This window comes from Tursiops truncatus, chromosome 10 (assembly GCF_011762595.2).
Source record: "Tursiops truncatus isolate mTurTru1 chromosome 10, mTurTru1.mat.Y, whole genome shotgun sequence".
NCBI lineage: Eukaryota > Metazoa > Chordata > Mammalia > Artiodactyla > Delphinidae > Tursiops > Tursiops truncatus.
Genome location: NC_047043.1, coordinates 14,926,534 through 14,951,531, shown reverse-complemented (window position 1 = coordinate 14,951,531; position 24,998 = coordinate 14,926,534). Strand labels below are relative to the sequence as shown.

At 37.0% G+C, this 24,998-nt stretch overlaps 2 long non-coding RNA genes across 3 annotated transcripts in view; one reads left to right on the top strand and one right to left on the bottom strand.

Moving 5' to 3' along the window:
- LOC141279691 (uncharacterized) overlaps positions 1-24,998 on the top strand; it is a 109,886-nt gene that overhangs the window by 55,203 nt on the left and 29,685 nt on the right. The gene's annotated exons all lie outside the window — the stretch shown is intronic.
- The window catches only part of LOC141279690 (uncharacterized), a 146,498-nt gene continuing 132,790 nt past the window's right edge, over positions 11,291-24,998 (bottom strand). The window contains exons 2-6 of one of the 2 annotated variants that reach the window (XR_012334355.1): positions 22,888-22,952; positions 17,610-17,683; positions 16,036-16,554; positions 13,039-13,133; positions 11,291-11,522 (exon numbers count right to left, since the gene is read on the bottom strand). This is a non-coding gene — a long non-coding RNA (uncharacterized lncRNA). The remainder of the gene's footprint in view (positions 11,523-13,038; positions 13,134-16,035; positions 16,555-17,609; positions 17,684-22,887; positions 22,953-24,998) is intronic. The other variant, XR_012334356.1, reaches the window with a different exon arrangement.

The window sequence follows — 24,998 nt, the reverse complement described above, 5'->3', positions numbered from 1 at the left end:
TATACATATGTTCCCAGTTCCTCCCTCTGGTGTCTTCCTCCCTCTCACCCTCCCTATCCCACCCATCCAGGTGGTCACAAAGCACTGAGCTGATCTCCCTATGCTATGCGGCTGATTCCCACTACCTATTTTACGTTTGATAGTGTATATATGTCCATGCCACTCTCTCACTTTGTCACAGCTTACCCTTCCCCCTCCCCATATCCTCAAGTCCATTCTCTAGTAGGTCTGTGTCTTTATTCCCATCTTACCCCTAGGTTCTTCATGACATTTTTTTTTTCTTATACTCCATATATATGTGTTAGCATACGGTATTTGTCTTTCTCTTTCTGACTTACTTCACTCTGTATGACAGACTCTAGGTGCATCCACCTCACTAAAAATAACTCAATTTCGTTTCTTTTTATGGCTGAGTAATATTCCATTGTATATATGTGCCACATCTTCTTTACCCATTCATCTGTCGATGGACACTTAGGTTGCTTCCATGTCTTGGCTATTGTAAATAGAGCTGCAGTGAACATTTTATTTTAGTACATGACTCTTTTTGAATTATGGTTTTCTCAGGGTATATGCCCAGTAGTGGGATTGCTGGGTCATATGGTAGTTCTATTTGTATTTTTTTAAGGAACCTCCATACTGTTCTCCATAATGGCTGTACCAATTCACTTTCCCACCAGGAGTGCAAGAGTGTTCACTTTTCTCCACACCCTCTTCAGCACTTATTGTTTCTAGATTTTTTGATGATGGCCATTCTGACCGGTGTGAGATGATATCTCATTGTAGTTTTGAATTGCATTTCTCTAATGATTAATGATGTTGAGCATTCTTTCATGTGTTTGTTGGCAATCTGTATATCTTCTTTGGAGAAATGTCTATTTAGGTCTTCTGCCCGTTTTTGGATTGGGTTGTTTTTTTTGTTATTGAGCTGCATGAGCTGCTTATAAATTTTGGAGATTAATCCTTTCTCACTTGCTTCATTTGCAAATATTTTCTCCCATTCTGAGGGTTGTCTTGCAAAAGCTTTGTAGTTTCATTAGGTCCCATTTGTTTATATTTGTTTTTATTTCCATTTCTCTAGGAGGTGGGACAAAAAGGATCTTGCTGTGATTTATGTCATAAAGTGTTCTGCCTATGTTTTCCTCTAAGAGTTTGATAGTTTCGGGCCTTACATTTAGGTCTTTAATCCATTTTGAGCTTATTTTTGTGTATGGTGTTAGGGAGAGTTCTAATCTCAGACTTTTACATGTACCTGTCCAGTTTTCCCATCACCACTTATTGAAGAGGCTGTCTTTTCTCCACTGTACATTCCTGCCTCCTTTATCAAAGATAAGGTGACTATATGTGTGTGGGTTTATCTCTGGGCTTTCTATCCTGTTCCATTGATCTATCTTTCTGTTTTTGTGCCAGTACCATACTGTCTTGATTACTGTAGCTTTGTAGTATAGTCTGAAGTCAGGGAGCCTGATTCCTCCCGCTCCGTTTTTCGTTCTCAAGATTGCTTTGGCTATTCGGGGTCTTTTGTGTTTCCATACAAATTGTGAAATTTTTTGTTCTAGTTCTGTGAAAAATCCCAGCAGTGGTTTGATAGGGATTGCATTGAATCTGTAGATTGCTTTGGGTGGTATAGTCATTTTCACAATGTTGATTCTTCCAATCCAAGAACATGGTATATCTCTCCATCTATTTGTATCACCTTTAATTTCTTTCATCAGTGTCTTATAATTTTCTGCATACAGGTCTTTTGTCTCTTTAGGTAGGTTTATTCCTAGATATTTTATTCTTTTTGTTGCAATGGTAAATGGGAGTATTTTCTTGATTTCACTTTCAGATTTTTCATCATTAGTGAATAGGAATGCCAGAGATTTCTGTGCATTAATTTTGTATCCTGCAACTTTACCAGTTTCATTGATTAGCTCTAGTAGTTTTCTGATAGCATCTTTAGGATTCTCTATGTATAGTATCATGTCATCTGCAAACAGTGGCAGCTTTACTTCTTCTTTTCCGATTTGGATTCCTTTTATTTCCTTTTCCTCTCTGATCGCTGTGGCTAAAACTTCCAAAACTATGTTGAATAAGAGTGGCGAGAGTGGGCAACCTTGTCTTGTTCCTGATCTTACTGGAAATGCTTTCAGTTTTTCACCATTGAGGACGATGTTGGCTGTGGGTTTGTCATATATGGCCTTTATTATGTTGAGGAAAGTTCCCTCTATGCCTACTTTCTGGAGGTTTTTTTTTTTTTATCATAAATGGGTTTTGAATATTGAGATGATCGTATGGTGTTTCTCCTTCAATTTGTTAATATGGTGTATCACGTTGATTGATTTGCATATATTGAAGAATCCTTGCATTCCTCAAATAAACCCCACTTGATCATGGTGTATGATCCTTTTAATGTGCTGTTGGATTCTGTTTGCTAGTATTTTGTTGAGGATTTTTGCATCTGTGTTCATCAGTGATATTGGCCTGTAGTTTTCTTTCTTTGTGACATCCTTGTCTGGTTTTGGTATCAAGGTGATGGTGGCCTCGTAGAAGGAGTTAGGGAGTGTTCCTCCCTCTGCTATATTTTGGAAGAGTTTGAGAAGGATAGGTGTTAGCTCTTCTCTAAATGTTTGATAGAATTCGCCTGTGAAGCCATGTGGTCCTGGGGTTTTGTTTGTTGGAAGATTTTTAATCACAGTTTCAATTTCAGTGCTTGTGATTGGTCTGTTCATATTTTCTATTTCTTCCTGATTCAGTCTTGGCAGGGTGTGCATTTCTAAGAATTTGTCCATTTCCTCCAGGTTGTCCATTTTATTGGCATAGAGTTGCTTGTAGTAATCTCTTATGATCTCTTGTATTTCTGCAGTGTCAGTTGTTACTTCTTTTTCATTTCTAATTCTGTTGATTTGAGTCTTCTCCCTTTATTTCTTGATGAGTCTGGCTAATGGTTTATCAATTCTGTTTATCTTCTCAAAGAACCAGCTTTTAGTTTTATTGATCTTTGCTATCATTTCCTTCATTTCTTTTTCATGTATTTCTGATCTGATCTTTATGATATGTTTCCTTCTGCTAACTTTGGGGTTTCTTTGTTCTTCTTTCTCTAATTGCTTGAGGTGCAAGGTTAGGTTGTTCATTCGAGATGTTTCCTGTTTCTTAAGGTAGGATTTTATTGCTATAAACTTCCCTCTTAGAACTGCTTTTGCTGCATCCCTTAGGTTTTGGGTCGTCGTGTCTCCACTGTCATTTGTTTCTAGGTTTTTTTTTTATTTCCTCTTTGATTTCTTCAGTGATCACTTCGTTATTAAGTAGTGTATTGTTTAGCCTACATGTGGTTTTTTTTTTTTTTTTTTTAACAGATCTTTTCCTGTAATTGATATCTAGTCTCATAGCATTGTGGTCGGAAAAGATATTTGATACAATTTCACTTTTCTTAAATTTACCAAGCCTTGATTTGTGATCCAAGATATGATCTATCCTGGAGAATGTTCCATGACCACTTGAGAAAAATGTGAATTCTGTTGTTTTTGGATGGAGTGTCCTATAAATATCAATTAAATCCATCTTGTTTAATGTGTCATTTGAAGCTTGTGTTTCCTTATTTATTTTCATTTTGGATCATCTGTCCATTGGTGAAAGTGGGGTGTTAAAGTCCCCTACTATGAATATGTTACTGTCGATTTCACCTTTTATGGCTTAGTATTTGCCTGATGTATTGAGGTGCTCCTATGTTGGGTGCATAAATATTTACAATTGTTATATCTTCTTGGGTCGATCCCTTGATCATTATGTAGTGTCCTTCTTTGTCTCTTCTAATAGTCTTTATTTTAAAGTCTGTTTTGTCTGATATGAGAATTGCTACTCCGGCTTTCTTTTGGTTTCCATTTGCATGGAATATCTTTTCCATCCCCTTAGTTTCAGTCTGTATGTGTCTCTAGGTCTGAAGTGGGTCTCTTGTAGACAGCATATATATGGGTCTTGTTTTTGTATCCATTCAGCCAATCTCTGTCTTTTGGTGGGAGCATTTAGTTCATTTACATTTAAGGTAGTTATCGATATGTATATTCCTATTCCCATTTTCTAAATAGTTTTCGGTTCGTTATTATAGGTCTTTTCCTTCTCTTATGATTCTCGCCTAGAGAATTTCCTTTAGCATTTGTTGTAAAGCTGGTTTGGTGGTGCTGAACTCTCTCAGCTTTTGCTTGTCTGTAAAGGTTTTAATTTCTCTATCAAATCTGAATGAGATCCTTGCTGGGTAGAGTAATCTTGGTTGCAGGTTTTTCTCCTTCTTCACTTTAAATATGTCCTGCCAGTCCCTTCTGGCTTGCAGAGTTTCTGCTGAAAGATCAGCTGTTAACCTTATGGGGATTCCCTTGTGTGTTATTTGTTATTTTTCCCTTGCTGCTTTTAATATGCTTTCTTTGTATTTAATTTTGGACAGTTTGATTAATATGTGTCTTGGCGTATTTCTCCTTGGATTTACCCTGTATGGGACTCTCTGTGCTTCCTGGACCTGATTAACTATTTCCTTTCCCATATTAGGGAAGCTTTCAACTATAATCTCTTCAAATATTTTCTCAGTCCCTTTCTTTTTCTCTTCTTCTTCTGGAACCCCTATAATTCGAATGTTGGTACGTTTAATGTTGTCCCAGATGTCTCTGAGTCTCCTCAGTTCTTTTCATTCCTTTTTCTTTATTCTGCTCTGCAGTAGTTATTTCCACTATTTTATCCTCCAGGTCACTTATCCATTCTTCTGCCTCAGTTATTCTGCTATTGATCCCATCTAGAGTATTTTTCATTTCATTTTTTGTGTTGTTCATTGTTGTTTGTTTCATCTTTAGTTCTTCTAGGTCCTTGTTAAATGTTTCTTGCATTTTGTCCATTCTATTTCCAAGATTTTGGATCATCTTTACTGTCATTATTCTGAATTCTTTTTTCAGGTAGACTGCCTATTTCCTCTTCATTTGTTAGGTCTGGTGGGTTTTTATCTTGCTCCTTCATGTGCGGTGTGTTTTTCTGTCTTCTCATTTTGCTTATCTTACTGTGTTTGGGGTCTCCTTTTTGCAGGCTGCACGTTCGTAGTTCCCCTTGTTTTTGGTGTCTGTCCCTAGTGGCTAAGGGTGGTTCAGTGGGTTGTGTAGGTTTCCTGGTGGAGGGGACTAGTGCCTGTGTTCTGGTGGATGAGGCTGGATTTTGTCTTTCTGGTGGGCAGGTCCACGTCTGGTGGTGTGTTTTGGGGTGTCTGTGGCCTTATTATGATTTTAGGCAGCCTCTCTGCTAATGGATGGGTTTGTGTTCCTGTCTTGCTAGTTGTTTGGCATAGGGTGTCCAGCACTGTAGCTTGCTGGTCGTTGAGTGAAGCTGGGTGCTGGTGTTGAGATGGACATCTCTGGGAGATTTTCGCCATTTGATATTATGTGGAGCTGGGAGGTCTCTTGTGGACCAGTGTCCTGAAGTTGGCTCTTCCACCACAGAGGCACAGCACTGACTCCTGGTTACAGAACCAAGAGCCTTTCATCCACACGGCTCAGAATAAAAGGGAGAAAAAGTAGAAAGAGAGAAAGAGAGAGAGAGAGAGAGAGAGAGAGAGGGAGAGAGGGAGAGAGGGAGGGAGAGAGAGAGAGAGAGAAAGAAAGGAAGAAAGAGGGTAAAATAAAATAAAGTAAGATGAAATAAAATAAAGGTATTAAAATAAAAAATAATTATTAAGAAAAAATTAAAAAACAACAACAATAAAATGGACGGATAGAACCCTAGGACAAATGGTGAAAGCAAAGCTATAGAGACAGAATCTCACACAGAAGCATATACATACACACAAAAAGAGGAAAAGGGGAAAAAATCATAAATCTTGCTCTCAAAGTCCACCTCCTTAATTTGGGATGGTTCCTTGTCTATTCAGGTATTCCACAGATGCAGGATACATCTAGTTGATTGTGGAGATTTAATCCGCTGCTCCTGAGGCTGCTGGGAGAGATTTCCCTTTCTCTTCTTTGTTCACACAGCTCCCAGGGGCTCAGCTTTGGATTTGGCCCCCCCTCTGCGTGTAGGTCGCCAGAGGGCGTCTGTTCTTTGCTCAGACAGGACGGGGTTAAAGGAGCAGCTGCTTTGGCGGCTCTGGCTCACTCAGGCCGGGGGGAGGGAGGGGTACGGATGCGGGGCGAGCCTGTGGCGGCAGAGGCCAGTGGGACGTTGCACCAGCCTGAGGTGCACCGTGCGTCCTCCCGGGGAAGTTGTCCTTGGATCCCGGGACCTGGCAGTGGCAGGCTGCACAGGCTCCCCGGAAGGGAGGTGTGGATAGTGACCTGTTCTCGCACACAGGCTTCTTGGTGACGGCAGCAGCAGCCTCAGCGTCTCATTCCTGACTCTGGGGTCCGCGCTTAGCCGCGGCTTGCACCCGTCTCTGGAGCTCCTTTAAGCAGCACTCTTAATCCCCTCTCCTCGTGCAGCAGGAAACAAAGAGGGAAGAAAAAGTCTCTTGCCTCTTCGGCAGGTCCAGACTTTTCCCTGGACTCCCTCACGGCTACCCGTGGCACACTAACCCCCTGCAGGCTGTGTTCAAGCCACCAACCCCAGTCCTCTCCCTGCGCTCCAAGCGAAGCCCGAGCCTCAGCTCCCAGCCCCCGCCCACCCCGGCGGGTGAGCAGACCAGCCTCTCGGGCTGGTGAGTGCTGGTCGGCACCAATCCTCTGTGCGGGAATCATACCGCTTTGCCCTCCGCACCCCTGTGTCTGCGCTCTCCTCCACGGCTCCGAAACTTCCCCCCGCCCGCCACCCGCAGTCTCCGCCCGCGACGGGGCTTCCTAGTGTGTGGAAACCTTTCCTCCTTCATAGCTCCCTCCCACTGGTGCAGGTCACGTCCGTATTCTTTTGTCTCTGTTTATTCTTTTTTCTTTTGCCCTACCCAGGTACTTGTGGAGTTTCTTGCCTTTTGAAAGGTCTGAGGTCTTATGCCAGCGTTCAGTAGGTGTTCTGTAGTTGTTGTTGCACGTGTAGATGTATTTCTGATGTATCTGTGGGGAGGAAGGTGATCTCTGCGTCTTACTCTTCTGCCATCTTGCCCCTCTCGCTACCACACTTTTATTTCTTTAAGTTGGTTTCCATTTGTTTTTGAACATATTCATCTTAGCTATTTTGAAGAATTTGTGTGTTATATATAACACATGGGCCTTCTCAGAGGAGTTTCTTTTACCTGTTTTTCTCCTGCTGCCTATCAATCACAGTTTCCTATAGGTTTGCATGTCTTGTACATTTTATTGATTTGGGGGCATGTAAATAATATATCGTTGCACCTCCAGATACAGATTTCATTTACCCCTTCCTGGGTTTTGTATTTTTTGTTATTGCCTGCTTGTTTATTTAGTGACTTGACTAGATATTTAACTGAAGTATACTTCTCCGACCATGTGCATTCTCTGACGTTGCACCTCAAGGAACACAGCTTTCAGCATGCACACAGTCACCCTGAGCACCCTGCCCCCAATGCCCAAAGACAACAGTGGTTTTAGCTAGTCTCACTTTAACTCTCTTTCTCTGTTCTCCCTGTTAAGCTTCTAGCTGGTCTGCCTAGACTGATACCACACCCAGGCTGTTAGCCTCCACTTACTGCACTACTGTTTACAACAATGACCTGGGGCACAAATTCCTCCACAGTCTGATCCAGTTTAAATTATACCCTTTGTAGGACTAGTCTTTGAAGCCAGTCATTGAGGCTTTCTCTGACCCCAAGAGGTTTTCCTCATTTTTTCTCTTAAACTTCTAACTGGTTTACACTTAAACAGGGTTATGTCTCTTTATGTAATGTAAGAAGCTTATAACACTATATTTCCAATTCCCCCTTTTCATTCATAGTGCTGTTATCATATGTTGCACTTTTCTATATGCTATAAATACAGTATATATTCCTACTATCTTTGATTTATATAATCAGTTGTGTTATAATTAAAAATAAAGCAATTTCATTTTACTTCCATTTCTAATGCTCTTCTTTTTTGTGTAGAGCTAAGTTTCTTTATATTGTTGTATTCCTTCTGCCCAAAGAACTTCACCCAATATTTCCTGTTTATTAGGTCTTCTGTCAGATTCCCAGGATTTACTTTTTTTAATCTAAAAAAATTTTTAAAATACATTTTTGCTGAGTAGAAAATTCTGGACTGACAATTATTTTTCTTTCAAAAGTTTAAAGATGTTACACCATTATTTTCTAGTTTGCATTGCTTCTTGTAAGAAGTCTGCCCTAACTGTTATCCTCAATCTTGTGTAGGTAAAGTGTCTCTTCCTCTGATTTCCTTCAAGATTTTCTTTACCTTTTGTTTTTAACAGTTTGAATATGATATACTTAGGTGTGATATAGTGTGTGTGTGTGAATATGTGTTGGTATGTGTTTGGTATTTTTCCTGCTTGGTGGTCCCTGAGCTTCTCATATCTGAGGTTTGATGTCTGTCATAAATTTTTAAAGATTCTTCACTTTTATGTCTTTAATTTTTTTCTCTACTCTGTCTCTTCACCTTCTGAGATCTTAATAACATGTATGTTAAACCATTTGATATTGTTTCACAGCTCTTGGTGATCTCTTCTGTTGGGTTTTCCTTCCCCTCATTTTTTATTTCAGTTTCAGTTTGTGTAATATCTATAGACTTATCAAGTTCACTGAAACTTTCCTTGTGTTATAGGCTAAGTTATGTTGTTCTCTCTCAAAAGGAAAGTTATATTTTGAAGTCCTAATCCCAGCATTTCAGAATATGACTGTTTTGGATATAGGGTCTCTTTTGGTGACCTCTTTAAAATACTAGGTTAAAATGAAGTCATTAGCTGGGTCCTAATCTAATATTGCTGGTGTCCTTTCAAGAAGAGAGGAGATGAGGACATATAGACACAGAGGGAAGTTCATAGGAAGACACAGGGAGAAGATGACCATCCACAAGCCAAGGAGAGAGGCCTCAGAAGAAACCAGCCCTGCCAACTTCTTGATCTCAGTCTTCTAGACTGCCAATTTATGAGAAAAATTATGTTGTCTAAGTCACCCGATCCATGATACTCTGGTAGGGCAGCCCTAGCAAACCATGACAGCTTGGCCCTGCCAAGTCTACTAATAAGTCTGTCAGAGGTACTTTTTATCTCCATTACTTTGTTCTTCATTTCTAACACTTCTATTTGATAATTTCTTATAGTTTGCTTTTCTCTCCTGAAATAACCTAACTGATATTGCATGTTATCTATCTTTTCAATTAGTGCTTTTGCATATTAATCATAGTTATTTGAAGTTCCTTGCCAGATAGTTCCAACGTTTGTGCCATATCTGAGTTTGCTTTTAAGAACTGCTTTGTTTCTTGGGAATTTTTTCCTTTCTTTTTTAATGCTTTGTAATTTTTATAAAGATAAGATATCTTGTGTACTACAATAAAGACTGAGGTATATAGTGTTTATGCCTAGAAATGGGTACACCATTTTTTCTGCTGGGACTTTACTGTGGGAGTTACAGTTAATCTAATTAGAAACTGAGCTGGATTTGAGATTTGTTGTTGCTATGGTTATGCTCTGTGCACTACATATTTTTTTAGTGAGTGGGGACCGTTCTGTCAGAAGGTTTTTGCTTTTTCCTAATGTCTTCTCAACCCTCAGCTTTTAATCTTCCTTTTGTGCAGTGCCTCAAAGAGGGTCTGTCTCTTATAGGTTACTTCTTACCCAGAGCTGATTAGCCTGGCCTAGAGGTTTGGGGTCTTCTCTATTGCCTAAGCTTCTGTCGACATTAGGCCTAGACTTATACTTAAGCATATGTTCCTTTCTCTCGCATCTTGTAGTCCTGAGCCCAGTATGTATTCCTGCTCTTTCTCTAGAGGCAGAGGTTACTTTTCCATTCCTTTCCTCTATTTGCAACAGACAATAGTGTTTGTTGTCCTTCTCCCTTGAGAATCAAGCCTTTTGTTCTATACAGAAGATAGGGAAGAAGGGTCTTGGTAAAGTTCTCTCACTACTCCAAACCCTTTCAGAATATTTTTCCTATCTTCTTTTAGGAAAGTACTATTATTACCACTACATGTAAAATATATCCTATGAGGTTTTAAATTTTTTTTTATTGAGAGGTCAAATTAAATCTTAAAAAGCTATGGAGAAGTCCTTTTCATTTCTCTATCAGTAACATAGAACAGAAATACAATGAAATATTAGCAAATGTGTTCATTTCTGGTAGTCATTAGGACTGTTCAGTGATAACTCAGTTCTTTCCATTTCAGTCACACTGTGAGTTTGCATTTTCCCACCCCCATGAAGTTGGGTATGTTACTTTCCTTGCTTTGGCCATTGGAAATTGAGTAGAAGTGTTAAGAGTTTGAAATTCTGCATACTCTCGTCTCCTTACCATCAGAGGAAACTGTTATACTCTAGGTAGTGACAGGGCTTCCAGCCTGGCACCTAGAGTGAAGACGTGTGAAATGGATCCCACAGTCAATTTGTAATAAACATGTAATGTAAACAAGGAAGAATCTTTTGTTGTTATAAGCCACTAATATTTTAGGTGAGTTTTTTTACCTCACCATTATCTAGCTATTCCAACCAATACTGCTGCATGTTTCAGGGAAATTAACTTCAGCAGTACTATCTACATTTCAGCCAACATCTGGGCTACCCCTGAATGTGGAAGACCCAGCTCTCGAATTACATATTTTACCAACAATCGATAGTATTCTTATTGTAAAAATGACACATTAGCATTTGCATGAAGATTGGAAGTTTTACTCAGGGATGTAGGAAGTTGGAAATAGAGCTGGTGTCTACTTTGTACAAATATCTTACCAAGGGTAACTAGGTTTCCTTTAAATGTAGTGTCTCTCGGCTTGTATTTTTATTTTCACAAATCTCTCCAAGTTCCTGCTCTTCCTTCTCCATTTAACACATGTAACAAATAGTATCCTTTCTTACATCCTTTGGGAATAACCCTTTTAGGCTAATGTGTTTGCTCTTATAAGTTATACTCTTCTCCTGTTTTAAATTGCCATATTACTCCAAAATGATTATGGTGATGTATGTCATTCAACCATTCACACATTTAATGAGAGACATGTTTGTTTGGAGATATAGATACATAGATATATTACCCCCCATATGCACTTAATGTCTACTCGTACAGAATTGCTGTGAAAAACCATGTACAATTATGTTTTCCGAACTTCTAAAACTTTTAGTTATATATATGGCCACTGTAATTTTCCTTTTAAAAAAATATGTTTATGGTGAGATACATGATTATATATAAGGGAGAAATTATTTTGTTATTTTTCAATAATCACCAGTAGCTGAGGCAGTAGTAGGAAAAATTACACTTTAATTAGATAGAAGATCTAGCATTCCCATTCCTTTAAGGCAACAACAAAGAAGTTTGTGCACCCTGTTCTGAAAAGCTTATGGTGATACAGACAAGAAACTTGGGGAGGCAGGGACTCATACTTGCAGGGTAGGTTGACAATGAATACAGCTGTCTCTCCACTAGTGATTAATTTTCAGATGATCTTATCACCAGCCAGTGCAGAAAGAGGTTCTGAGGGTGCCTTATAGGGAAGAAAAATCAGCCTTTGAGTTCTGGGCACCCGGATGTTTGACTTTTTCAGGTACTTTGCTCATTTGGTGATACCATTTCATGAGGGATTTTGTTTAGTTTTTCTATCAGTATTTCCCCTCACACTTCAGTAAAATGTAAAATAAACTTACTGGCTGCCAAAATCAAGCTTATAAGTAAACAGTGGTGCAGAGAGCAAAGGCAGAGTGCTGCACCAGAGGCCATGGAGAGGAATGAGGGTCCAGCCTTCCCTAAGCCTTTATGTGATCCTCCTTGAAATGACTAATAAAAACAGACTAAAATATCCAGGAGGAAAATACAATTTTTAAAAAGATTATAAAGCAAAGATGCCAGAAACAAATATGTGACACAAAATGTTCTGAAGCGGCTTCACTTCTCTCACTGTCCAAGCTGTTTGGGCTTGGTTTCAGGCTCCAGGATATGGCTCAAAGGCACTGCTGTCTTTTGGAAATTTTGTCTGTGCCAAGAACCCATGGTCCAGAATGCCTCTGAGAGCCTGGCTTGGTTCTGGGGAACTGGCATAGACTCTGGGGACTTAGAGAGAAAAAATGTATTTTTTTATTCTGAAACCTTCTTCCTCCCCCTAAACTAGTTCTATCTCTTTCCATTTTCTTCACCGTTTGAGATATCATGAGATAGATGGAAAGCAACCAGTAACATAGAATGGTAAGTGAGAACGAATTTTCCAAAGTTCTTAGACCAGAGTTACAGGGAAGAACACAAGTGAACTTCGCTCAAGCCTCCAATGAATCCTTTTAATCTGTTCCCATATAACCCCTTCAATCATTGCTCCTGTCGACACAATTTTATCTTTATCTGAATTCCTGTGGTTCTTACAGCTTCTATAATTTATGCTGATTCTTTATTTTTACTCTAGGATTATTCTTGGAGATTTCAAATTTTCATGGTCTCATCACAGTTTTGTATTCGCTTTTTAGAGTTTATACTCCATCTGTTGGAAGCTAGACATAGGTTCCCTTTCTTGCTTAACTCTTTCAAAGCACAACGTTATAGAATCCCTGTATAAACATGGCTGAGAAAGTCATCATAGTACCTCTTTGCTCCTGGACATCATACAATAGCAACAGAAGAACGATAGCAAAAATCCTCTAGAGCTCTAATTTTTTATCAAACCTGGAAGACAGGTATAATCCAAAAAAAGCAAGGGATTTTGGAATTGTAAAAAATTGTTAGGATTCTCTTGGGAGGCAGTGAAAATATGAAACATCAAAAGTTTCATATTCTGAAGGGGCCCAACAGAAGTAGAGCTCGGACGATAATAGCAAAATTATAGTTCTTGAAGGCAAGGGGTTCACCTTGAATTTAAAATTTATAATCTTTTTTGGAAAAAAAATTCTGCTGGAACTGCAGTCAACAGGCTTTTGACAGAACCCCACCCTTCACAGTTTGACTCAGAGAATCAGAGGGATTAGGGGTACAACACATTCACACACAGTTGAGCCAAACTTGTATAGAGAACTCTCTACCTTTGTGGCAGCAAATTAAGATCCTTTTTGTAGTAAAAATTCAATGGTTACTCCGGCAGCAGCTTCCTCTCTTTTCCATCAACTCTGTAGAGATACTAATCCAAGAAAATCCAACTCATTCAATGACAAATAATATGAAAAGAACCAGCACAGCAACCATACAAAATTCTTACATGAAAACTACTGTGAAAAACAGCATCAAAACTCACTCCAAAATGAATACTCACAAGAAAAATGGTGACACAGGGACTAAATATTTGACCTCAAAATTTACCAGTAAGTACAAAAATTAAGCAGTACCCCTTATAAATTTAGAGCACTAGCTAGAATTCAGAGAAGAGAGGGAATTACAACAGGAGGAGATGAAAGTTGAACTGGTAGAACTCAGGAAAAAGTGAAGAAAAACCAAAATCAGCACATAGATAAAGAGGAAAATGCGAGGAGCTCTATCCAGGATATACACCATGGCAAATATAGTAAAGGAAATAGATGATAGAAATGAGAAGAGTAAACAAAATGAATTAGAAATAACAAGATGACTGAAAAAGGGTAGAGATAAAATGAGATCAGAAAACAAGCAAAAATAAAAAATCCAACGTACATATAATTGGAATCTCTGAAAAAAAAGCAACAAAATGGAAAATAATTTAAAGAAATAATTCAAGAAAACATCTCCAAAGTTAATATGTCTTGAATTTTTACATTGGGAGGACAACATACTAGGGAATACTAACAGATCAAAGAAACAGATCGAGCAACACCATAACTATGCTAATAATGTTAATAATGTTATTGAAACTTCAAGATTTAAACAAAAGGATCATTTTAGTGATCAAGAAAAAAGATTACACTATATATAAGGATAAAATAAAACAACCAGGCTGTCTGCATGTTTCACTACAGCCACAAACAAGGTCAGAAGTCAGTACAGCAACGTATAAAAGGTATTCAGTAAAAGAAAGGAAGAGACCCATATCTTATAACCAGGTAAAATTATCTTCAAGATTTAAGTTTTAAACATATAAAATCTAAGCTCCTTTTAAGGAAAATACTAGAGGATAATCTTTAGCCAACTCAGAGGTGAGTGGGAAATATATGACAATAAAACTGGTGGTCAGCATTGAGTTTATTTACTGCCCCCTCCCCAAATTGAGGATAGAACAAATGTTGGTAGAATGTGGCAAAAAATAATAATAATTATTATTGCATCATCTGACAATGTAGATGTTACATATCAAAAAAACTGGAGAGGTGAAAGAAGGTGGGTACATTTTTGGGTTAACTCCTCTGTGATAGCTCAGGGTCAAAGATTATCAATGCTCATAACTCCCATAACGGAAATATAGGCTTATTTAATAACAAAGTAAAATGAGGAAGAAAATCTTGATAAAGAAAATAAGATGGAGAAAGGACGGGTATAGGAAGAAAACACAGGAAAATTGTCATTATTATTCATATTAGGGAACTAATAGATACTATGTAAATAAATATGTATCTAAAGATATATTAGGTAGAGACCAGCAAATCACAGCTTATGGGCCAATGCCTGTTTTTGTACGGCATACAAAATAAGAATGGCACTTACAGCTTATGTGATGGTTGGAAAAAAAGGAACAATAATAGTTCACATGTGAAAATTGTATGAAATTCAAAATTCAGTATCCATAAAAAAGTTTTATTGGACCACAGACATACTTATTCATCTACATATTGCCTAGGGCTGCTTTTGTGTTAAAATGACAGAGTTGATTAATTATGACAGAGACCCTATGGCCTATGTTTTCTAATGCTAGTGAATTAGAAAAATGGTAGATCTAATCTATAAAGACAAAATCTGGTTGTTTAGAAAAACAGAAAATCATTAGCTAACTTAATCAGGAAAGAGAAAACTGCAAATAAAAACAAAGAAACAAAACTAAACAGTAAAGGGAGACTTAGCCACAAAGGAACTAAGGAAATTAAAGAATCTTAAGAGACTAAATTGAAAAACTTGGATGAAATAGATTTTTTAAGGAAAATATGATTTACACTAAATGACATCAAGAAATAAGAATCTAAACAGAACTATTTCAATAGAAGCAAAAGATAAAATGATCAAAAGGTTATTCCCAGCAAAACTACAGGTTTAGACACGTTCACAGGGGAATTTAAAAGCAAATAAAACCAAGGCTATTTCAACTTTTCTAGATAATAGTAGACAAAAGAATTCCTTAACATTATTTTTGGGAAAAAATGGTATAAAATTGATAATAAAACGTGACAAAAATGTTTTATACACAAATAAAATTATAGATTATTCTCAGTTATAAAAAAAATCCCAGTTATAAAACCATTCCAAAGAAAATGTTAGCAAATGCAATCCAAAAGCATATAAAAAGAATAATTATGACAGAGGAATTTATTCCAGAAGTACAAGGATGGTTCATTATTAGGAAATGTATAGAGTTTATAATGTTAGAGAAAAATTATGATCATTTTCATATATGATAAGTCATTTGGCAAAATACAAGAGCCATTCTTCAAACAGTCAGTTAAATAAGGATAGATGGACACCTTTTTCACACAGTGAACATATATTTATCTCAATCCAGAAGTCAGCATCAGGCTCAGTGGAGATAGACTAGAGGCATTCCTATTAAAATCAAGATCAAGACAAGAATGCAGACCATCACCTCTATTTTCCCACAAAGTACTGGCATTACTAGTTAATACAGTTAGACAAGACAGAGGAAAACAAGAAGAATAAACATTATAAACTGTAACTATGTGGAAATGACATGATGGTACGTTTGAAAATCCAAGAGAATCAACTAAAACACTACAAAGAGTAACAGAATTCAGGGAAGTAATAGGATATAAACATTAATAAATAGAAAGCAATAAATTTATTATGTACAAAAAGCAAGCAGTTAGAACACATAATGGGAAAAACGTTTAAAACAGCAAAAACAAGCAAAACAATATCTCTAGAAATAAACTTTAAAAAAGTGTACAAACCTGGGACTTCCCTGGTGGTCCAGTGGTAAATAATCCGCCTTCCAATGCAGGGGACACGAGTTTGATCCCTGATCGGGCAACTAAGCCCATGCACCACAACTACTGAGCTCTTGTGCCTCAACGCGAGAGCCCACGTGCTGCAAAACTACAGAGCCCATGCGCTGTGGAGCCCACATGCCACAACTACAGAGCCCATGCACCCTGGAGCCTGTGCTCCACAACTAGAGAGAAGCACACTTGTCCCAATGGAAGATCCTTCATGCCTCAATGAAGATCCCACATGCAGCAACTAAGACACGATGCAGCCAAAAAAATAAAATAAAATAAATAAAAATACTTTTTAAAAGTGTACAAACCCACGTGAAGAAAAATTAAAGCAAATGTGAAGGCAAAGATGGATTTTTCAATAAATGGTGTTGTAGTATAACCCGTCTGGGGTAAAACGAAATGTTGAATCTGTACTTCACACCAAACATCAGGAACAATTCCAAATCGAATTTGTTTTTGAAGAAGTCAAGTCTTAAAAACAGTAGGAAAAAGTGGAAAAATTCATTTGTAAATCTGAAGTGGGGAAAGTCTTTTTTAACCAACAACTCAAAATCCAAACAAACATAAGAAAAGACAACATAAGAAAACAGAAAAGAAACTTCTGCAAGCAAAAGTAACAAAACAAAATACCATGAATAAAGTCGAGACAAATATAAATTGGGGGAAAATAGTTGTAATTCATATCATAGGCACAGAGATTTCTTAATATACAAATAGCTTCTTAAAATCAATAATAAAAGACAAACAGTTGAATAGAAAAAAAATAGATTGCACAGTTCACAGTCAAAAAGCTTATAAAAACACTGAAACATATGGAAAACAGATATACCATTATTTTAACCTATTGGGTTAACTCAAATTCCAAAGTTTATAACTCTTCATATGGTGAAGCTAAGTGGAAGAAGGCATCATGCACTGCTGACAAACATGTAGCCACAGAACTTTCCAGCCCAGGTTCTGGGAGATACTGATCTCGGGCCTATGGCGGCTGGATAGATCCTGGTCAGTTAGAACTAGTAGGCTTATTCCCTTTGGCCACAGGCAATCTTTAAAAGGCTTCAAATCGTTTCCAGTTTATACACTTTGACTGTTACGATGGGAAAAAGCTTGGGAAGCCCTGAAATAGTACAACTGCTACAGATAGCAATTTGGTTATATCTATTAAAAATTATAAATTTGTGTAACTTTTGACGCATTTTCAGTTTGGGAATTAATCCTATAGATATACCTGCAGATGTGTTCAATGAAATATATTCAAGGTTATTCAGTGTATCAGTATTTGTAACAGTAAAACATTGGAAGCAATCCAAATGTCCATCAAGAATTTACTGGGGATTAGATAAATTATAATCACTCAAACAATGGGACACTAGGCAGTGACACTAACAGACAGTGAAACCATATACTGATATAGAAAAATCTGAGTAAATTATTAATCGGAAAAAAAGGAGTGTGCAGAACAATGTATACAGAATGCTAACTTCTGTCTAAAAACAGAGAAATAATACATATTCATATTTGCTTACATATGTATTAAGAAGCTGTGGAAGAATACATAGTAGACAGTGCTTTCCTGGGGTCAGGCAATGCAGGTTGAGGACTGCGGGAGAGAAATGGGGATCAGAGGTAGGAGGAAAACATTTCACTGTACATATTTCTATATTTTGTAATGTTTTTAATTTTGAATAATGTAAATGTATTGCCATATCAAAACTATTAAAATGAAAACAATGCAGCCTTATCTGTCTCCAAAACTAGGAATTAGGAAAAGTGGTAGAATTAATGAGGAAACCTGTTATATAAAATTTCATATGCAGAGGAATATACATTGAATCCCTCAGGGCATATCGTGGTCAGGAAGTGGTAAATGTCCTCCTAAACATTTTTTTCCCCATACTGCTGGTAATGGCACACTCTGCTCTGATGTTTTAAGGAAATGAAAGAGTGGTCTCCTTTCTGAGCTATTTGCTTTCCCTCAAACAGGTTCAAAGCAGCTACATATTGGTGGTAGTCTTTACTTTTAAGGAAAGCTAGAATCAATTCCTTTGGATAGAAAGTCGAGTCAAATCATTATTCTAAGGCAATGGAGTGTGGAGATCCCAGACTCTGGGAGAGTCTGTTGGGCAGGAGTTTAGATTCTACCTTTAGAAACTTTCTTATTGTGCTATCAGATTAAGATTGCTTCATCAGAAAAAGAGAGATCATAGTATTACCTACCTCCTGAGTGCTTATAAGAGTTAAAAATACATCTAACATGCCCAGGAGAGTGTGCACCACTTAAAAGAGTCTCCACAAGTGTTAGTTATTCTTTTTGTTATTCAGCTCTTGTAATTGTCAATAATGTCTTATCCTATGAGTTCTACCGTATATTTCTTCTTTACCCTCCACTGTGCCCTACAGAAGGACTGTGTACAGCCTGCTGTTTTTTAAGTTAACATGGAGAGCAGCCACCAAACTAGTTTTCTGACATTTTAGTTTTTATTCAAAGGACAACTAAAAGTAAGTCTGAAGGTGACAGATTGTCTCCGAATTAGTACAGTGCAGTGACTAAACCTGAGCCTGAGGATCAGCTAACTAGAGATCATGTCCCAGCTCCACAAATTACTTACATCTTCTCTATCTCAGTTTCCTCACCCCAGTCAGCGGAATGCCAAGCTCAGAGGGGTGTTGTGACAGTAAGCAGATGCTGCTTGCACGGTGCAAGGCAAATAATAGTAGATGCTGATTAAATAGGTGCTTTTATGTTTCTCTTCTACTATGTCATCATGACCCACCTCAGAGACATCTAGCACACAGTAAATAAGGAGAGAAAAGTTGCAACCCAAAGACATTCCCAGAACTAATGCCTAATATTTACATTGAAGGGAAGGCTGAGGTTAATTTTTTGGAAAACTTCCATCTCATCCATCGCCAGATTCTATTCCAGGGCTTAAAGGTCAAAATTGGTATCATTTTCTAACTTCAGAGGTTCATTATACCGTCTCCAAACTCTATGAAACATCAATTGTGTTTTATGTTTTAGATCTTGGCTCTTAGAGGAATACTCTCTTTTTTTCTAAATAGTACAAGGTCGCATGTTATAAAAGCCTTACAATTCACAGGAGAGAATCTTGTGAGGGCTGCAGCTGTCCCAGATTTTACTGATGAAAGCTTTGCTTCTTTCCCTTGCCCCAATACCATTAAATGTTCATTTGGTAAATTTTATTTTACTATAATAATAGTAATTCAAATTAAGTTCAGAAGTGTAACCATCTTGTTTGCTACTGCTCTTGCTGTCTCCAGACCTTCTGGTAAAAGGTTTTTATACAATTTGCCAAAAGGCAGATATTCTTAAGCTGCCTCCCTGCTGTTTGAGTGGAGTACATCAAAATAGATGTACAGTCCATGATGACAACTTCTTTGAGAGCCATTAAGTAGAACGCTGCTGCCCTAGCCACATCTCTGGAGTCCTGGCTATCTAATATATGGACTTCTGGGGTATGAGGTGCTACTTTTTTTCAGTTTCAATCTGTTCCAAGTCCATGGGGAGACCCCAGTGATGAAAGTTATCGCTAATGAACATAAAATTAAATAATCTACTGTACCAATACAAGCCTCAGATTATTAAATGTATCAGTGGATAGACCATCTGTCATGATATAAACTGATCAAAAATATATCTGGGAATTTATAACAAATTTCATAACATGGTAAAAGATTTGTACCCCAATGATAGAGATGCATAGTATATAGCTATGTATCATTAGAAACGTGTATATGCACATCTATCACTAGAAATACATATATATCTGGATTTCAATTTTACCAGTTTTGTAATAGGGATAATAACATCTCATAGTGTAGGTATTACATGCTGTCTTTATAAGTATAGGTATAAAAATTGAGTAAGAAAGTCAGTTAAAAGTTTCATTTCATGTATCCCAGTCAGAATGTAAGAAAATTTTAAAAAGTGTTTTCAGAGCCTGGGTATACCCTTTAGTAGGCATTCATCACAGCACCTTTAAAGTTCTACTTCTTGTCTTGAGGCAAAAATGATAATCTAGATGGGCTTGCAGAACTAACTAATTGGATAAATTAAGCATTGTTAACTGTAGTGACATCAGTAACCTTGGAGTGAAAGGCAGCTTAAATGTCATCTTTTCAACCAAATGCTTTTTATAAAAGTAAGTTATAACTTGGGTTTCTTAACTCTATTCCCTGTCCTTACTGTTTCTTTTTTTAAGGAACTCTATTGGAGGGATTTCATGTCAGAGAGAAAGGGTATCATGGAGCCATGAAAAACCATATATTCTTGGGTATATAGGTTTGCCCCTTATCTAAATCATATGACAGGATAACACTGAGTAGAACTTGTTGTAGTACCACACATAAACACTCAAAATGGATTATTTTTATTTTGTATTATGTTCAAGTTGGATTCTATTAAACAAAAAGTCACCATTTTTCTACAACCACCAATTCTATAGCAGATGGTGTACATTCCTGGAAAGCAAAGACTGTGACTTATTCATATTTGTATTTCTATCAGTGCTTAGGTAATGATTTCCATATATAAGATTTCTAATAAATGCTTGATGGATATATTAACAGTTTCTTGAGAAAGTCCTTCTTGATAACTCATATATTTAAAGGAATATACTACTTGGTGTTATAACTTAGTACAGATTTATATTGTTTAATATAGGATGTAATTCATAAAATAATTGGAATTTGCTATTTTTCCATGTGGCTTTGATGTGGATAATTCCCACAAGGAATGGATGGAAAGATGAATTTAATTAATGTTTCTTTCTAGGTCAATTTTTTCTGGAGGAATTTGTCAATGTTTAAGTATCAAATACAAATGTTACATGACTCCTTCCTCTCAGTATTTTTCCTATTGATCTTAATTTCCAAGTGATAAATGTTCATTAGAGTTGCACCATAAAATTCAATTTTTATTTACTAGCACAACTGCAGTGTTATGAAGGACAAAATTCACACTCCATCTTTCTCAAAGCTTTAAGAAACATTTTGAGGCTATTCATCAGTTTTCTTTGAAACCTACAAAAAAGAAATAGCCAAAGAGATGACACCATTTTGAGTAAGAATTACTCTCAACAAAGAGCAATTCTATCCTATCTATCTATCTATCTATCTATCTATCTATTTGCCTATCTATCTATCATCTATCTCATTGAGATAGGTTCATTTAGCTGATGAGAGCTTGGGATCCCTAAGGCTAAGCCCACAGATTCACACACAAGGGATTGGTTCTATGACCATGAGCAGCTCTCTTGATCATGGGGACCAGCTCTCTTGATCATGGGGACCAGGCTTGTATGTACATGTTCTGGTCACCAAAGGGCTGGGTGATGAGTCTGTGCACATGATCACTACTAGAAAAAACAACTCAGAATGTGAGCTCCATGTTTTGTGGATCTATAGTTTATACTTTGTTACTTATTTCTCATACCTCTACTTGGTACTATTCTGGGTGTTATGTAGGTATGTAGAATACATCAAATTGACCCAGGTACACAGGTAACACCCTCACTCTCCTATGCTCTCATATTCTACTGTTTGCTTTTCTTCATCCAGTGCTCATTTCCACATCAAGGCCTTCACTCCTGTTTTTCCTTCAGGTCCAAATATTCTCTTCCTTCCACTCCCTTTATTACCCTTCCTCTTTTCACCGGCCAAATTTCTAATCAACAATCAGCTCTCACTTTGAATGTCATTTCCCTTCATTTTTTTCTGATAGCACCTTCCCCACCCCCAGATTTTATAGACTCTTAAAACTTTATATATGTCCTTTGTATAACTTATCATTATTATGGTAGAAGAAATTGAGAGATTGTTATAAACTGTGTCTTCTCCATAGAATGTTAGCTCCATGAGGGCAAAGACAATGTTTTCTTGTTCTTCTACACATTTCTAGAATATAATAGAGATTTAATTATTATTTTTGAATAAATAACTAAAATTATGCTATTCTTATACTTGTAGGTTGCTGGAAAAATTGTATAATACTTCATACACAATAATTAAGCTTTCAGTAGGTGAGCATATACTATAATATTTTGAATCCGTGAGAAAAGGAGTTTTGAAATATAAGGAAAACACATGGGTTGGAAAGTTAAGTGAGGAAAAAGCAGGATACAGCACTGTAAGAACAATATGACCTAACTGGTGTATGCATAGGAAAACCCAGGAAGAAAATTCACTGAAATGCTCAAAGCATTTTTTTCTCAAATGTTCAAAGATGAGATTTTAAAAATACAGTTCTGTAGTTTCCATATAATTGAGAAAGTTAAGTTATTAGAGAAATAAATATTTTAATTATTTATCCATTATTGATTAAACACTGTTTTTCCAGACCCTGGGCAAAAGCAAGCATTTGCAATAAAAACAGAGCCTCTGCCTGCTTGAAGTTTCATTCTTATGGGAAGAAAGATCAATAAATCAGTAAATAAACAAATAAGAGAATGTCATATAGTAATAAGTACTTTGAAGAAATAACACAGGGCATCGTGGCAGAAAATGACTGATGGTAGAATTTTAGATAAGGGGCTCATGATGAGCTGCTCATGACAAAAATAACAGCTAACAATATTTAAACAACTGCTCTGGGCCAGGCAACCTGATGGACATCTCAAATGTTTGACCTCATTTGCTTTTAACAATAATTCTAAGAGACAGGTGTTGTTCTTATTCCCATTTTAACAACACAAGGAAGTGGACATTTAGAAAGATCACATAATCAAGATTTAACAGCAACTTTGTGGCGTACCTCAATCACAGTATTTATCATATTGTACTCACTCATTTAATTCCCTGTCTTCACTGTAATATTCTCTGCTTCATGACTGGAGCACATATTTCAGAGGCTGAAACATAATTTAAAAATCTCATCACATGTTTGTTAAGTGAACAAATATATGAATTTAAAAAATTTAAAGAACAAGAAGAAAATTCATTAGAGAAAGGAAGTATTATTCTGAAAATTCACAAAAAAAGTGTAATTCACAAAATGAGTGGAAAATTATTCTGTAACATGTTCTCTTATCTGTTCATGTTCTTGTATAATAGAGGAAAAAGTGTCTATGAAATAAGAACAGAAATTCATAAAAAAATGTTAAGGTGAATAATGGATTAAATTAAAGAGAGCTAGTTGGTTTTATAAAAAAACCTACAAGGTAGTTTAAAACACCATAACATATTTAAAATCCAAATTGCAAGATGTAAAAACTTTAATGGGGTAACTTAACACACTCAAACTTTATCAACCTAAGTATCTGAAAACTAAACAAGGAAATTGAGCATTTGGATTGTAATACAATTAATAAATTCAACATGATAGCCCATAAGAACCATACAAAGAAAAAACTATAAAATTTATGAAAGATATCAGGAAAGGTTAATCAATAATGAGTCACATGTTCTTGTAAGAGTGACTGTTATAAAGATATCAATTCTTATATATTAAATTTACAGGTCTAAATATTGTTCCAAGTACCAATTAAATATATTTAATTCTGGGGTTTTGACAAAATAATTAAAAGCCTTCCTGAAGGGCTTCCCTGGTGGCGCAGTGGTTGAGAGTCCGCCTGCCGATGCAGGGGACACGGGTCCGTGCCCTGGTCCGGGAAGATCCCACATGCTGCGGAGCAGCTGGGCCTGTGAGCCATGGCCGCTGAGCCTGCGCATCTGGAGCCTGTGCTCCGCAACGGGAGAGGCCACAACAGTGAGAGGCCCGTGTACCGCAAAAAAAAAAAAAAAAAAAAAAAAAAAAAGCCTTCCTGAAAAATAAAATTTTGTATACATTAGAAAAAACATGAATAGAGAAGACATAAGAATGGGATATTAGGTATTGGTATGTTTTGAAGCTGTAAAAATTTAATCAATAGAATGGAAAGACCATTAGAGGGGATAGAAAGCAGTATAGCATGGTAGTTAAGAGCACTGGCATTGGTTTCTAAAAAATCTAGGTTTAGAGACATCTGTTTTCAGCTTTATCATGTAAAAAGCTTGGAAGTCATTACTCCCATTCTTAGAACAAGAAAATAACTGACTAATCAGAAAATCACTGACTTAGATTCATCACAGAATTGAGGTCACAGGGTAAACTGCCACCTTGAAATCTACAGAGACTACTGAATAAAGAGTATCACAGCTAAGGTAAGTTTACCTGTGGCAGAAGATGCTAGAGCCATAAACTGGTAGAAACACTTAAATGGTAGTTTAAATGAATTGCTGGAGGCTGAGTGTGGATTAGCTTGAGAATGAGAAACTCCTAGGGACCCAGTCTTAGGCCACCACAGTTTCACCTCCAGGAATCCCACCAAGGTCTCAAAAGTTGAAGATCCAAGAAAAATCCCCTTGTGTCTTGGGCAGGGATGGTGAAAAGTAAACATTTAGACACATACCTGGAGTGTTTTTTCATAAGAAACACCTACTCTCCAAGGGAAACCAGAGCCTCATCTACCTCATAAAAGGTCAGTTAGCTACCTCCAGCCCTGTCTAGGCTTCCTATATTACACAGGGAAGAAAAAGGGCCAAGAAACTTCTCAAGGTCATGATTCAGGGACACAGGCCCAGAAAAAGACTGAGATATAAACATAAGATTATTGGATATTTTCCCTTCCTGACACCTTACCACCACGTCAGTAGGGCTCCAGTAAAACAGCAGTAATTTACAACCGATAGAGTTGCACGATAGAAGCCCTATTTAAGAAGGAATTCTTAGGGAAAACCAAAGACGTCAGAGAGAACAACAACAAAAATACTAGAGGAAACTGAAGCCTCTGGCAACTGCAGCTGCAGCAAACATCACACATAGCCCAACTCCTAGGCAGATTAACATAAAACTTCACATCAAAGGCCAACTTACCTTTACATTTACCATTCTTATTACTTAATACGTTATGTTAGGA